The sequence below is a fragment of the Pelodiscus sinensis genome, chromosome 4, assembly GCF_052426305.1.
Source record: "Pelodiscus sinensis isolate ZL-2025 chromosome 4, ASM5242630v1, whole genome shotgun sequence".
NCBI lineage: Eukaryota > Metazoa > Chordata > Testudines > Trionychidae > Pelodiscus > Pelodiscus sinensis.
This window is the reverse complement of record NC_143055.1, coordinates 76,998,198-77,011,028: the sequence shown is the minus strand read 5'-3', so window position 1 is coordinate 77,011,028 and position 12,831 is coordinate 76,998,198. Positions and strand designations below refer to the sequence as shown.

General features: G+C 42.7%; 1 protein-coding gene and 1 long non-coding RNA gene across 4 annotated transcripts in view; one reads left to right on the top strand and one right to left on the bottom strand.

Moving 5' to 3' along the window:
* Nucleotides 1–487: 487 nt before the first annotated feature.
* On the bottom strand, nucleotides 488–7,229 carry LOC142829612 (uncharacterized). The gene is made up of 3 exons (XR_012904190.2): nucleotides 6,165–7,229; nucleotides 5,082–5,423; nucleotides 488–892 (listed from the first exon to the last, which is right to left on the bottom strand). It is a non-coding gene; the product is annotated as an uncharacterized LOC142829612 (long non-coding RNA).
* A 956-nt stretch (nucleotides 7,230–8,185) lies between these two features.
* Nucleotides 8,186–12,831, top strand: part of TMEM144 (transmembrane protein 144) — a 29,986-nt gene continuing 25,340 nt past the window's right edge. The window contains exons 1-2 of one of the 3 annotated variants that reach the window (XM_006121864.4): nucleotides 8,186–8,491; nucleotides 11,384–11,456. The gene's annotated coding sequence lies outside the window, so the exon portion shown is untranslated. The remainder of the gene's footprint in view (nucleotides 8,492–11,383; nucleotides 11,457–12,831) is intronic. The other 2 variants (XM_006121865.4, XM_006121863.4) reach the window with 2 other exon arrangements.

Here is a 12,831-nt window from a genome sequence, read left to right as displayed (position 1 = left end):
TTCCCTTCCTATGTCTGCTCTTCAGCTAGTCCACGTTAGCATGTAAACTCTTTAGTTTCTTACTTAGTATTTATCCAGCAAAATGCACATGAACAGCACAAGGGAAGTAATTTATAATTACATAGTGATGGTGTTACTATTATCATTACAGCCTGCTTAACAGTTGTCATATTTCATCTCAGAAGGGCACATACATGTCAGTGTTCTCTGCCTAAGAGCGAATAAAATTGTCCTTGAATAGTTTGCAAAGCACTTTGCAATAAAAGGGGCTCTATAAATTGAACTGCTTGTAATAGTCAACATTTAGAAACTCCTTCCCAGTTGTGTCATTTTCCATTTTAGTAAAAACTATATATATATATATATATATACACATACACACACACACACACACACACACACAGTGTTTGTTTGTGGATAGATATATTCCTTTCTCCGCACACAGAAACCTTGGGATGCTGGGGTGAAGCAATGTTTTTATTAAAATACCTTGGCAATATACATAATGGCTTTTCATATTTAACACTTTGCAACAGCTTCTTCTGTGGTGTCACCGTATCTTGGGAATGTTTTTTTACAGAAGTGTTGCTTCTGAACCAGCAGATGGAGCCCAGAACATTCACTTATGCTTATTCCCAGAAAATAGTGATGCGAGATAGGGTTTCAATTTTCTTTTTGTTCAATGGCATCTTGTTTTGGGCTCCGCCTTCTTATCTTCCGCATACATTTTAATCTGCTTGATGGACAGATATTTATAATTCCCATTGACATCTGAAAATACAGGCCTCCTTTTTCCTCGTGAATAAGCATGAATCCCATGGCCCCATCCACAGCAGGGATTTATGCACCCTCGTGTATCAGTGATCAGGACATTTTTAATGTCTGGAGGAGCCTGTAGCCAGAAATCAGAGGCAAAGATCAGAGTGATAAGGCTGGGGAGGACAGAAATCGGGAACAGCACTGAAAGTCAGAGTTGGAGTCAGGAGCCCACGAGAAAGCTGAAAGGTAGGTCTGTCACTACAACTGACAGGGGAGTCCAACATGTTTCAAAGATACTACCTCAAACTCCTCCTAATCTTAAAGAGGGTGCCTGGATGGTTGGAAAGGAAAGCTGTCAGTCTGGTCTTTTGAAGTGGTACTTATCTCCACAGGGTTTCTGTGACAATGCACATGGCCCTGTCATGGCTGCCAGATAGCAGCATTGGCCACCCTGCAGAACCACCCACAGCCAGATGCCTTCCCTGGCCAGATGCCTGCGCCAAAGGTCAGAACAAATCAAAGCCAAGTGGAGTGAAGCAAGGCTGGGAACAAGCAGGCATAGGAGCTAACACAGCTCTGAGCAAATGCTATGAGCAGCCCCCACCCTCCTGCTGCTGGTGGTCTTAAGAGCAGAACTGTTGCTCCCCTCAGACAATTGAGTTGTTGGACGATTAGGCAGCTCATCGGGCCCAGCAGCACTCATTAGACTCCCTAAGGGTTAAGCCAGCAAGTAAGCCGGCTAGCCTGCTCCTGACGCTGTGTCATGTACTCCATATTTCTACATCTAAACTCACTCTTCATTAAAAATCCTGTTTACTGAGATGTTACAAACTAGGGTTTCAAACTTTGTAACATTTGAAAACTGGTCACTCCAGCAGGAGTGCTGGAGTTTTCCCTGATCACCCTCTCTGCTCTGTCCTGCTTTGCCTCTTCCCTCCCTCATCCTGTCCTGCCTACTCCCCAATATCCTACTTCTGCCCTGCCCCTTCTCCCTAAGGCCCCACCCCCAAATTTGCTCCTCTTTTCCCCTCCCTCTGTCATTCACTGCTTTTCCTCCCTACTACTCCTCTCCCTGCATTGATGAGGAGGGCATCATCTGCAGAGCTAGTGCTGAGAATTGCAGCTGCCCAACTCACTTGAGGAGGCAGCCCTGGCTCAGCAGGAGCTTGTGCGGTTGATTACTTGATGCCTCCTCCAACCACAGTAACTGCACTTTAGATGAGAAGTGAGTAGATCTGACTGAACACCATCAGGCCCCATTTTCAACTGGACTTTCTGGTTGAAAACTGGACAATTGGCCACCTAGCCACAACTGCCATTAGCATTCAAACCATGTGCACACAGACTGGCTTACTGATGTCTCCTCGTACCTCCTGCAATCTTCTCCAGGTTCTATGCAGATTATGACACGCTGTTGCTCTATCAAAGCAGCTGCATGAATGCAAATCTCTACTGTACACATGTTGTGCTAGTTTAAACAATGCTGCCCTATTGTAAACCTTCAAGGACCCTGTTTTGAGGGTAAACTGGCCCTTAGGATTATTGTGACCAACACTATATGTTTGTGGAGTCTGCCTTACAGTATGCGGTCGGTTAATTATAGGGTTACCTGATGGGTTTAAAAAAAAAATACTGGACATCTCAGAACGGGATGGGGGGGAGGCGGGATCGAGTGGGAGGGGAACAGGGTTGGCGGAGAAGGAGTCGGGGGGAGGGGAGGCGCCGGGCTGGCCAGGGTGGAACCAGCTGGCGGAGAGCGGGGCTGGCCCGGGCGTGCACAGATCCTGGGGTGCTGCCTGTCTCGCGCACGGTCCCTGTGGGGTGCACAGGTGAGTCCAGCCCCAGGGATTTCATCCTACCCAGCCTCACCCCCCTCCTCCCTACTGTGTAGTTGCATACTGCCTGACTGGTAGACACACTCACACAGTGTGAACGTGTCTACAAGCCAGGCAGTATGCAACTACGTACTGATACTCATGATAATAATAAAACTTACTGAATTAAAAAATATCAGATATTCGTGTGTCCAGTATTTTCTCAATTTGTTTCCCGGACAGAAAGCTCAAATACTGGACTGTCCGGTTCAAAACCGGACACCTGGAAACCCTAGTTAATTAACCCCACATTACAACTGGCCCCCAAGCTCCTTTCTATACAACCCAATGCAGAGTTCAGATGGGCCCATTGTGTCACCCCTTTTGTTCATTATTTATAGAAAGCCAATGGGAAGGTTCAAGAGAAGATGTGGGCTGTAATGTGTTCAATACACAGATGACATGCAGCTCTACAACTTCATCATGTCTGTCATAGTAGCTACAGGGAACAAATATCTGAGCAAGGTGTGTGGGGGGAGGGGAGGAGAGAAGAAACCAGCTGAAGATCTGTCTAAAAAAGAAAGAGGCTGTAATTAGAGTTGGTCAGAATTTTTCAGACAAAACCTAGTGACAAATTTTTGCCACAATTTGCAAATGAAACTAACCGTTATTTAACACATTCCAGTAGTGACGGTAAGTGCAAAGACAGTAAGCTGATCTTTTACTTTTGATATCTGAAGAGGATGGTCTAGGGTGAAATATATTGGCTTTGTGTTGAGGCTCTTATTCTGTGGGGACTGGCAGTAGTTCAATGCTAAAGATGTTTACCAGTTTGCTTTAAATATGATTATTAAAATCACAAAAGAGGAACACATTGCCTCTGGGATGACAGATCCCTCTTCTTCACACAGCACAATATTTGAACATTATGGTGTAACCTGTTGTTCCTCTCAGATACCCTGCCGCTAAATTGTTTCCATAGAGACATCATCCACTTCATCTCTGTAAGTGCCACACACAAACATTGTGGTGAAATTGACTGATTGACCACTTTCTATTTATGCCTTACAGTTATGTATGGTTCTGAGGACCTGTTAGCTGGAAAAACTCTGTGTCATTACGACAGATGATGTAGATTTGTGCTTTGAAGTATGAAGCATTTTGGTTCTGAAGATTTATGCTCTATTTCAGAAGAGATTGATTGGAACTGCCATTTGGAAACTACATTTAAAAAAGATAAAGGGAAAATGTTTCTTTTGTAACCAAAAATGCTGATTAACAGTCTAGGCTTTAATTGGTCTCGGTAATATCCTTACAGTGGGATTTGTAAAAGGCCTCCTTGAGAGGTCTGAAATCCCTTGCAGAGCACCTGGTTTAGGCATGCAAACTGGGGGGATTTTCAAAGCAGGACTCATTCTTTAAAAATCTTCACTCTGTTTCTGGGGCTCAGATTCAGCTGGGATGCCAGTCACCAATATTTTCTAACAGCATGGCAGTGCTTCAGGCCCTCTGGCAGTGCATTGGCCACTGTTGAAAGATAGGATATTGGCCTAGATGGACCTTTGGTCTGACCTAATATGGCCATTCTTATGTTCCAATTCTGTTTCTACAAGTCAGTCAGTATCAGCCTGCCACATGCCAAGGACAGTCGAGACACTATCACAATAATCTCAGGGGCACCCGCACATCTGACCAGCTGGACCAGTAAAATGACCTCAGTGTACTCAACCTGAAGTGCTGCAGAAGTGGAATGAAAAGCTGATAAGAGACAGTAGCTGAAGACTGGTCCCTTAGTACATTATAATGACCACTGATTTCAGAACTGACTGGAGAGGAGGCGGGTAATGGACTCAGCCTCTCACAAGTATCCCTGTGTGTGCAACGAGCCCCTGTGGCTTTCAGCTGAATGCTGTGGAACTCTACCCCATCTTAAGCCAGACAAAAATAACCACTGCAAACCCAAACTCCCTTCCCTGTCACTTTTCTGAATTCCCGATAACTGCAAGCACTGGTGGTCATATTTTATAATTCCTACATTTAGGGTTAACATGGATTGTGACCTCACAACAGCACATTTCAGCACCCACAGGCAAGTTACTGGTAAGAGTTCTGGAATATTAATTCAGTGCCGGGCCTCTTTTCCAAGGCAGCAGCCACCAATTAAGCAGGACTTCTCCCTCCTAAGGCCCTTCTTGCAGGCCTGATATACCTTGCAGGTGTGATGGAGTTGAGCTCTTGAGCCCATAGCAGCTCCTTAAACAATTTCCTGCCCATTGCACGTTTGTATGCCTTATCACAGGAGGCCAGTTGTATTTAAAAATCTATTCGATATATGATAATTTTAGAATATACTGGTACTACTACAGGTCTCTGATTCTGTGTTTTACTGACAGGAGAGGGGCCCCAAACTTAATTGGGGCCTCCAGCTGGTAAGATAATGTAAACAAATAATAATGATATAACAGTTACTGATTAGGACAGTTTGCTTTCACATATTGTCTCACCTACCTTCAGAAAGACGTTGGATTCACCAATATTCCAGTGAGGCTGGGAGCAGTGGCAGGCAGCAATGGGGAGGATGGTTGGAGCAAGCAGCCAGCAGGCAGCTGATGGGATTGGCCAGCGGTAGCAGTGGTGAGCAGCAGGCAGGCGGCCAGCAAAGCGGTGCCAGAGAGCAGCAAGTAGGTGGATGGCGAGTGACCAGCAGAGTGGGTGAGATGCCTCCTATCCCTTCCTCCAGGGATCACCTCTGAAGTCTGGTCTTTCCTGACCAAGGGCAGCAACTGTGAGTGGGGTTCAGAGAAGAGTTGGGCATACGAATAGGACACTTGAATAGCTGGACTTGTGAGCCTAAGAGGCAAAGGACATGGTCAAACCTACTTGAGCTGGAACGTTTACTTGTGGTTTGGTTGTGAACTCTGTTTGTGATGTTTTCCCAAATTAATGCCACGTAACTTCTCTCCCTCTTTCATTAAAAGTTTCTTTCCTACACTCAGACTCTGTGCATGTGAGTGGGGACACTTTGCCTCCCAGAGGTGCCTAGCGATGGTGTGTTAATTTCCCAGGTTACTGGGTGGGAGTTCAAGCCAGTTCTGTGTTTGGATGGATGAAAAGGAGCCCCTAGATACTGAACCTAGCCCTGGCTGCTGCTGGCACTACCTGGCAGAAGGGTTACATTTTTGGGGTGCGACAGGGGGATCATCCGGGATTCTTTACACTGACAGTGTCTCTCCTTTGACTGAGTTAAACACATACTTTTCTGAATTCCCGATAACCGCAAGCACTGGTGATCATATTTTATAATTCCTACATTTAGGGTTAACATGGATTGTGACCCCACAACAGCCAAATTAGTTACAATAGGCAAAATACCATTCTAACAATTAAATATCTATCAGGCCTATAGCAACCTGCCTGAACTGTAATTACATAGCCACATCCAGGATTTCTTTCCCATTCTAGCATGAACTGTATTTACATAACAGTTGAATACCTTACAGGGCTAAACAACCAAGTGAGCAAAACCACACCCAGGATTCCTTTTCCATTCCAGCTGGCTGTACTGAAAGCATTGATGCAGACCCTGCTTACCTGTGTATAAAATCAGCCAATGTCACTGCATTATCTTTTTCCCAATCCTTTCATGTGATAACATAGCTTTCCCAAGGCAGTTTGTATTGGAACAAGCATTAGGAATTTGGTGAGAGATGATGAAGGCTGGAAAATATGACCATCCATCAAGTATTCTCAAAGATTCCTTTCCATGGAACCAATCCAGATAGAAATCAGCCAGGGCAGTCACAACCAAAGAATCAGCCAATTATCAGTGCAAGACATTTTGTTCTCCCCCATTCCAACTTACTTTTACATAAAAATCCCTCTCCCCTTGGTACAACCCTGCCACTGTTTTCACTAAGTGAATTTAAAATTACCTATAGTTTTGTGACAGTTCTTGGTTGCATTTATCTAGAGAACATATTTGTGCACCGTGGTAAAGCTCTGTGTATCAGATCTATGCCATCCTCAGGCAACCCACAATCCATACAATAGAAATAGCCATAATGAAAGATGCAAGCAAGGTTTTGCTCATGCATACCTCAACTTCTAAGGAATTATTTCAGGCATGAACTTTGTTGTTTTATTTCTGAAAACATAAGCATCTCACACACTAATAGAATTGAACCTTAATTTGAAAAAAAAAGTGAAGAAACAAACAAGATGAAGACATACTTTAAACTTGAATATAGGAGACAAAATTGAGTAAGCAGCAAAGTAGAATGGGGGAGGGAGAAATGAACAGCAGCAGGTGGGAGTGGAGTGAAACAGAAAGGGGAAGTTGAAAAGTCCATAATTAAGGCACAACCTTAATTCTGCCTGCTTGTGCATTATGATCCAATCAGTCTCTAATTACATAAGCACTCAGTAGATTTTCCACAAGAACCCACCCAGGAAATTCTATTCCTTGTTTCTACCACAGAGTGATACTGGACAAGCCATTTAAACCAAAACTTTCACACGTGACCACTAATTATGTCTTCCTAATTTTGGGGTTGTCAAGCTTCACCCCCATAGAACTAGTTTTTCAGAACAGCTGAATGCTCATTCCTGCAAAAGAAATAGATTCCAGTGATGCTTTGACCTTAAGAAGTGATTATAAAAATTGCAAATCCTCTGAAAAAGCCATATTGAGCACTAACAAAATACAGGACTATGTAGCACTTTAAAGACTAACAAGATGGTTTATTAGATGATTATCATTTATCTAATCAACCATCTTGTTAGTCTTTAAAGTGCTACATAGTCCTGTATTTTGTTTCAGCTACACCAGACTAACACGGCTACATCTCTATCAATATTGAGCACTAAAAACTGTCAGAAACTTTTGATCTTAAACTCTCAGTTCCACATGTGTAAAATGTGTATCACCCCCTTACCTCACCAGAGCATTGTTAAAATAAAATATTAATGTTTGTGGAGCATTCAGAAATGAGAGAGAGAAGCTCTACAGAAGCACCTGTCAGGAAGTTAACAACCCTGTTGCCAGAGCAGGGTTGGAATAGTGTGCAGTAAATCAGGCTTGGGATTGGGATCACTCATGGAATAAGGAGAAAACTGAATATTGATTAGCAGCTCAATCATTGAGCACCATACATCCTGAGCGTTGAATGATGCAGGAAAAAAATAGTAATTAAAGGCTGTATTTTAATGCACAGGCACAAAGGGGCTGAATAAACATTGCACAAGCAACCTTCCTTCTGGCATTTCCTACATTTTAAGCATTTAACTGTGAAACCTCAAGAACGTTCTTTTCATTCTTTTTTAGTATGATAGGGCTCTGTCTATTTATCTATCAACGTATATCTCCCCACAACAAAATTAAACTACTAGCTAGTTAAAGCTGCAGGCACATATCAGTGGTATGCCTGTCTCCTTTCAAAGCATTAAAGGGTTGGGGGGAGGGGTGTTAAGAATGCTTTAAGTATTGGAAATAAAAAAAAATGGAGTTAAATTAAGCCTGCACTTTTCAAACACTGCACCCAAACTGCCTTAGCTATTGCAGCCCAGGCTCCTCCTCCTGCTCCTGTCAGCGCCCTAGACTCGTGATCAGACCCAAACACATGACATGAAGCAGCTGCTTGTACATCGGAGCCACAAAAGGGAAGACGATGGGGTATAGAGGTCAGCATCAGAAGGCTATTGTGCTTTATTTGCAATGTGGGAGTTATGCCTTCCCCGACCCGCTCAGCACATATGTAGTATTACACATTCCCTTCCGTAGCAAATGTGCCTCAAAGACAATAAATAAATGCAAGAGAAGGGGGAGCCTTGATCACATGAGGAGGAGGAGCTACAGCTGGATCCCAGGAGTTTCTGCAGAACAAGTCAGTGCAGGAAGTCGGAATTGCAAAGAAACAATTGTAAGTAAAGGAAAACATGGATATGTGCTTAGGATTTTATAATGGGAGCAAAGTGACTGCAAGGAGAGTCACACTAGCGAAAACAGAACATGAAGAGAGGAAACATTTGTAAAGGAAATGTTAAATTTCATAAACAAAAGGGGGGGGGAGAGAAAAATGAAACTAAAGCCATCAGTTGGACTGACAGAGTAAAAAATTCAATCCATATAACCATATCATTAAAATCAAAGCAAGCTAATGCTATTTAAATTAAGAAATTTCAATAATTAAAATAAATTTAATCATGTAAAGGCAATGAATGAAGTGAATGAAAGCGAGTATGTATGGTGTTTACACTGTTTTTGTGGGTATGTTAATGATCTGAATATAGTAATTCACCTAGTTAATTCTTCTGGAGTGATTGAGATAAAAGGATGAAATATCTGCTGATATAGATGAGCACAGCTTTATTGAAGTCTCTGAAGCTGAGCCCAATTCCACCAAGTGACAATTTTACCTTAGGTCATCTGTACAAGAACTCTGACTGGGAAACAAATCCTTAAAAATTGGGGGAAGCAAGGGGAAGCTCAGGGTTGGAGGTCTCATGGGACCAACTTGATTTTCATGCAGACCTGCTCCTGGCTTCACATGTGGCCTTTGGTTGCCAGGCTGACAGCTATCCTGCCATAGACGGCCACATTTCTCTGTCTAGTGCAGAGATCATGGACGTTGGGGGCATACCCCCCAAACCTGAATAAGGTACATGATCTCCACCCTGGCAGGCTTAAAATAAGGAATAAGGGATCTTTTGGAAAAGGCTTTATTTTCTGAAAGATCCGTGTCTAAACTGGAGCTTTTTTCCGGCAAAGCTCCGAGCCGGAAAAAAGCGGCAGCCATATTTATGCAAATGAAGCAGGGGGGATTTAAATCCCAGCTTCATTTGCAATTGCAATGTGTCTAATTTGCATCCCTTTTACAGAAAAGGGATGCAGTCTAGACACAGCCTTAATGTAGCTGAAGTTGCATCTCTTAACTTGACTTTAGCCCGCAGTGTAGATGTACCCTTAGAGACTAACAAAAAATGTAGATGGTATCATGAGCTTTCATGGGCACAACCTATTTCTTCAGATGAATGAAGTTAAGGGGTCCAGGATACCAGGGCAGGAATGAAGTGTCAATAATGCATGCAGCCTCAAAAAGCATCTGTTTTATTAGCAAAGCTCCATATCCCAGAGCAAGCTAAAATTTCTCTGAAGTCTTAACAGCATCCTTCATCCATCTTGAGATGAAAGTTCTTTTGGGGTAGGATCCCTGTCTTCACACTTAACTACAGGAAGCATAGCAAATTGTAAATGCTGTATTGTAAGTGTTTTCTTTGTGGCCCACAAATTAACGGTGGGATATTTTCTAAAGAAATACAATGAAAATATGGGACATGATTTTCAGCTGGTGTAAATTACCAAAACTCCACTGACATCAATGAATCAGTGTCAGTTTATACCAGCTCAAAATCTTGCTAATGCTGTCAGATCATCAGCCTTGCTATTGGCAATACAAAACACACTTAAAGCACATTTAACAGGACACCCCAGATTTCCCCTTGTTCTGAAGGGGAACGGAAGATTTCTACAGAGACTATAGCAACCGTCTATCCTGCAGTGCTGCTGTCACCCCAACATCTGGAAGAATTAGGGATGTGAAAGGTTAACTGGTTATCCTGTAAACATTAGCCTTACTGGCATCCTTACCTAATAACCAGTTAACATGCCCTTTGCAAATCCCTGTAAAGGGCCAGCCAGCAGAGGGGTGGTCAGCCCTGTGGTAGGGCAGGACCAGCTGTGCCAGATCAGCGTACTCATAAACAAAGGGTGGCCTGTAAATAGATTCCCCCTCAGTTCATACTCACCTCAACCCAGAGGAAAAAGATAATCTTTGGCGTGTCTGGGAGGTTAACAAACCTGGACTATAACAGGAAAGGGTAGGAGCAATAAGTCAACCAAGGATCAAATATCAACTCCAAGTTATGTTCCTGTTTGATAAATGCAAATCATACTCCTCTTGTGAAGGAAGCCAATGTGAGTTTTGCCAACTCTTCTGGCTGCTGCTCTCCCCAGCCTAGCAACATTATGTTGTCCTTGTCAGAACTGAACCACAACCAGGTACAATACTTCAAGCCCTGAGTCCACCCTGGCTTTCATTCCACTGCTTTGGTTGGGTGAGATGTGACGGAGACTTAGTAAGGTCCTGATTTAGTAATGAGAGCCTCTTGCTAGGTGAATTTGATTCATAGATGGACAAACTGCAGTTGCTCATGTGAGTAATGTTGATGAATCAGGAATTATTAGAAAAAAGAGCATTGCAATGACCAGTTTTTGTAAGAAAGAGAAAGTACATAAAATTGTGTAGAATCTGCAGACAGGGTCTGGGTGTATATATGAAAATTGGAGTTTCCTTACTTAGAGCATACTTAGTAGCTGTCAGTGTCCTGCCTTAAAACAGTATTTATATTATATCAATAGTAAGCAACCTTGACACTTCAGTCTTTAGAGGTGATCATCAAAAAAAAAACATTACCTTGTGTCCTTTTTTAGGATGTATGCAAGGAGACTGGAAGGTTCCTTTCCTTCATGTACAAAATTCATTTTCTGCTTTGTGCCCTCTCCTCCTTCCCCCCGCTCCTCCTGGCTTTGAATTAGCAGAAATGACAAGCCTTGTCTTCTTTGTTCCTCTAATTGTTGTTGGAAGACTTTGTCTGACTATTGGAAACTTTTTCAAACCTTAAATGAAGTGAAAGTGCTGAATCTTAAAATTATCATTTCTTCTAAGTGCTGTAGACAAATAGGTTTTAAGGAAAACAGAAAATTATAAACTTACAGTTTAATCAGAGGTTTCTTTTGTACTTGTGATGTACAGATTACATCTCCCTAAACCAGGGCTTTCTGGTCCAGCAACATCCATGGTCCGGAAAAACAACGGATGTTCCCAAGTCAGAGAACGGATGTTCTCCTGATGTTCCCAGCAAGAGAATTGGGCCTGGCAGCAGCCAGATAGCAGATGCGGCCACCACATCTCAGGAGCAAGCCAAGCCTGGGCTGGTGGCAGGCAGCCCTGCAGAGCCAGTGACCAGCCAGGGCTGGAAATGGATCCAGCTGTGGGCTGGGGACCAGTGGCAAGGGACTCCCCTGTCCAGCAAATTCCCTTGTTTGAGACTGGTCAGGTCCCGAGAGTGCTGGACCTGGGAGGTCCAACCTTTAGTGTGAATACTTCTCAAGTCATACATCGTCTTCCAAAGCACACAATATAACAATTTAAATGTCAGAAACAAGCACAACTATCTCTTGTTTTCCACTGCACACTCTGCCTACGTCTAGACTGCAAGCCTCTTTCGAAAGAGGCTTTTTCGAAAGATACTTTCGAAAAAGAGCATATAGACTGCAATCTCTTCTTTCAAAAAAGTGAGCCGCTTTTTCAAAAGAGAGCACCCAGGCAGTCTGGATGCTCTCTTTAGAAAAAGCCCTGTTTGCATTCAAGAACGCCTTTTTTCGAAAGAGCACTTTTGAAAAAAGGCATTCTTCCTCGTGAAATGAGGAGTACCGCCGTCGAAAGAAAAGCAGCGTTCTTTTGATTTAACTTTGAAAGAACGTGGCTGTAGTCTAGACGCAGGTGAAGTTTTTTCGAAAAAAGGCTATTTTTTTTTTTTTTTTTTTTTTGAAAAAAATCCTACAGTCTAGACACAGTCTCTGTCTCCTGGGCATAAATAAAAACATTTCAGGGCTCCTTTATACACAGTAGTGAAGTTCAAAAGAGCACAAACTTTCCCCCCTTTGAAAAGCAGCTGAAAGCACTATCATGTTTTATGAGAATAAAAGCTACAGGATTGCATATTGTATTTGCAGAAATGTAATGAAAGCAGGAAAACCAATAGTCAGTGTTCCTACGAGTAAGATTTTTCTTTTGCAGGAGCAAATATGATCTCCTACTTGACTTGCAGATTAATACAATGGCTCAGTGAGCAAACATGTTAAATGCTTCTACCTACATTAAACAGCATTTCAGTAGTGTTTGTGTCAGCAAACAAACAAAATACTAGTTTACATAAGTGAAATAAAGAAAAAACATGAAATAGCTTTACATTAAACTGTGACTTAAATCTACCAAAAAACCCATGAAAAACCATTTTCCCCTTGCTAAGGCTAAATTACATTTCAGAAAAATTTTACTTAAAGAGGTCCAAAGCAGCCCTTCCTGTGGAAAGGAGGTCCAAAGCAGTGGGGCTAGTGGGTGAGGAAAACCTTAATAAGCTTTCCCTCACTGAGTTCTTCCCAAGTTTCTATGGAGATTTAAGAAAGTAACCCATCGAG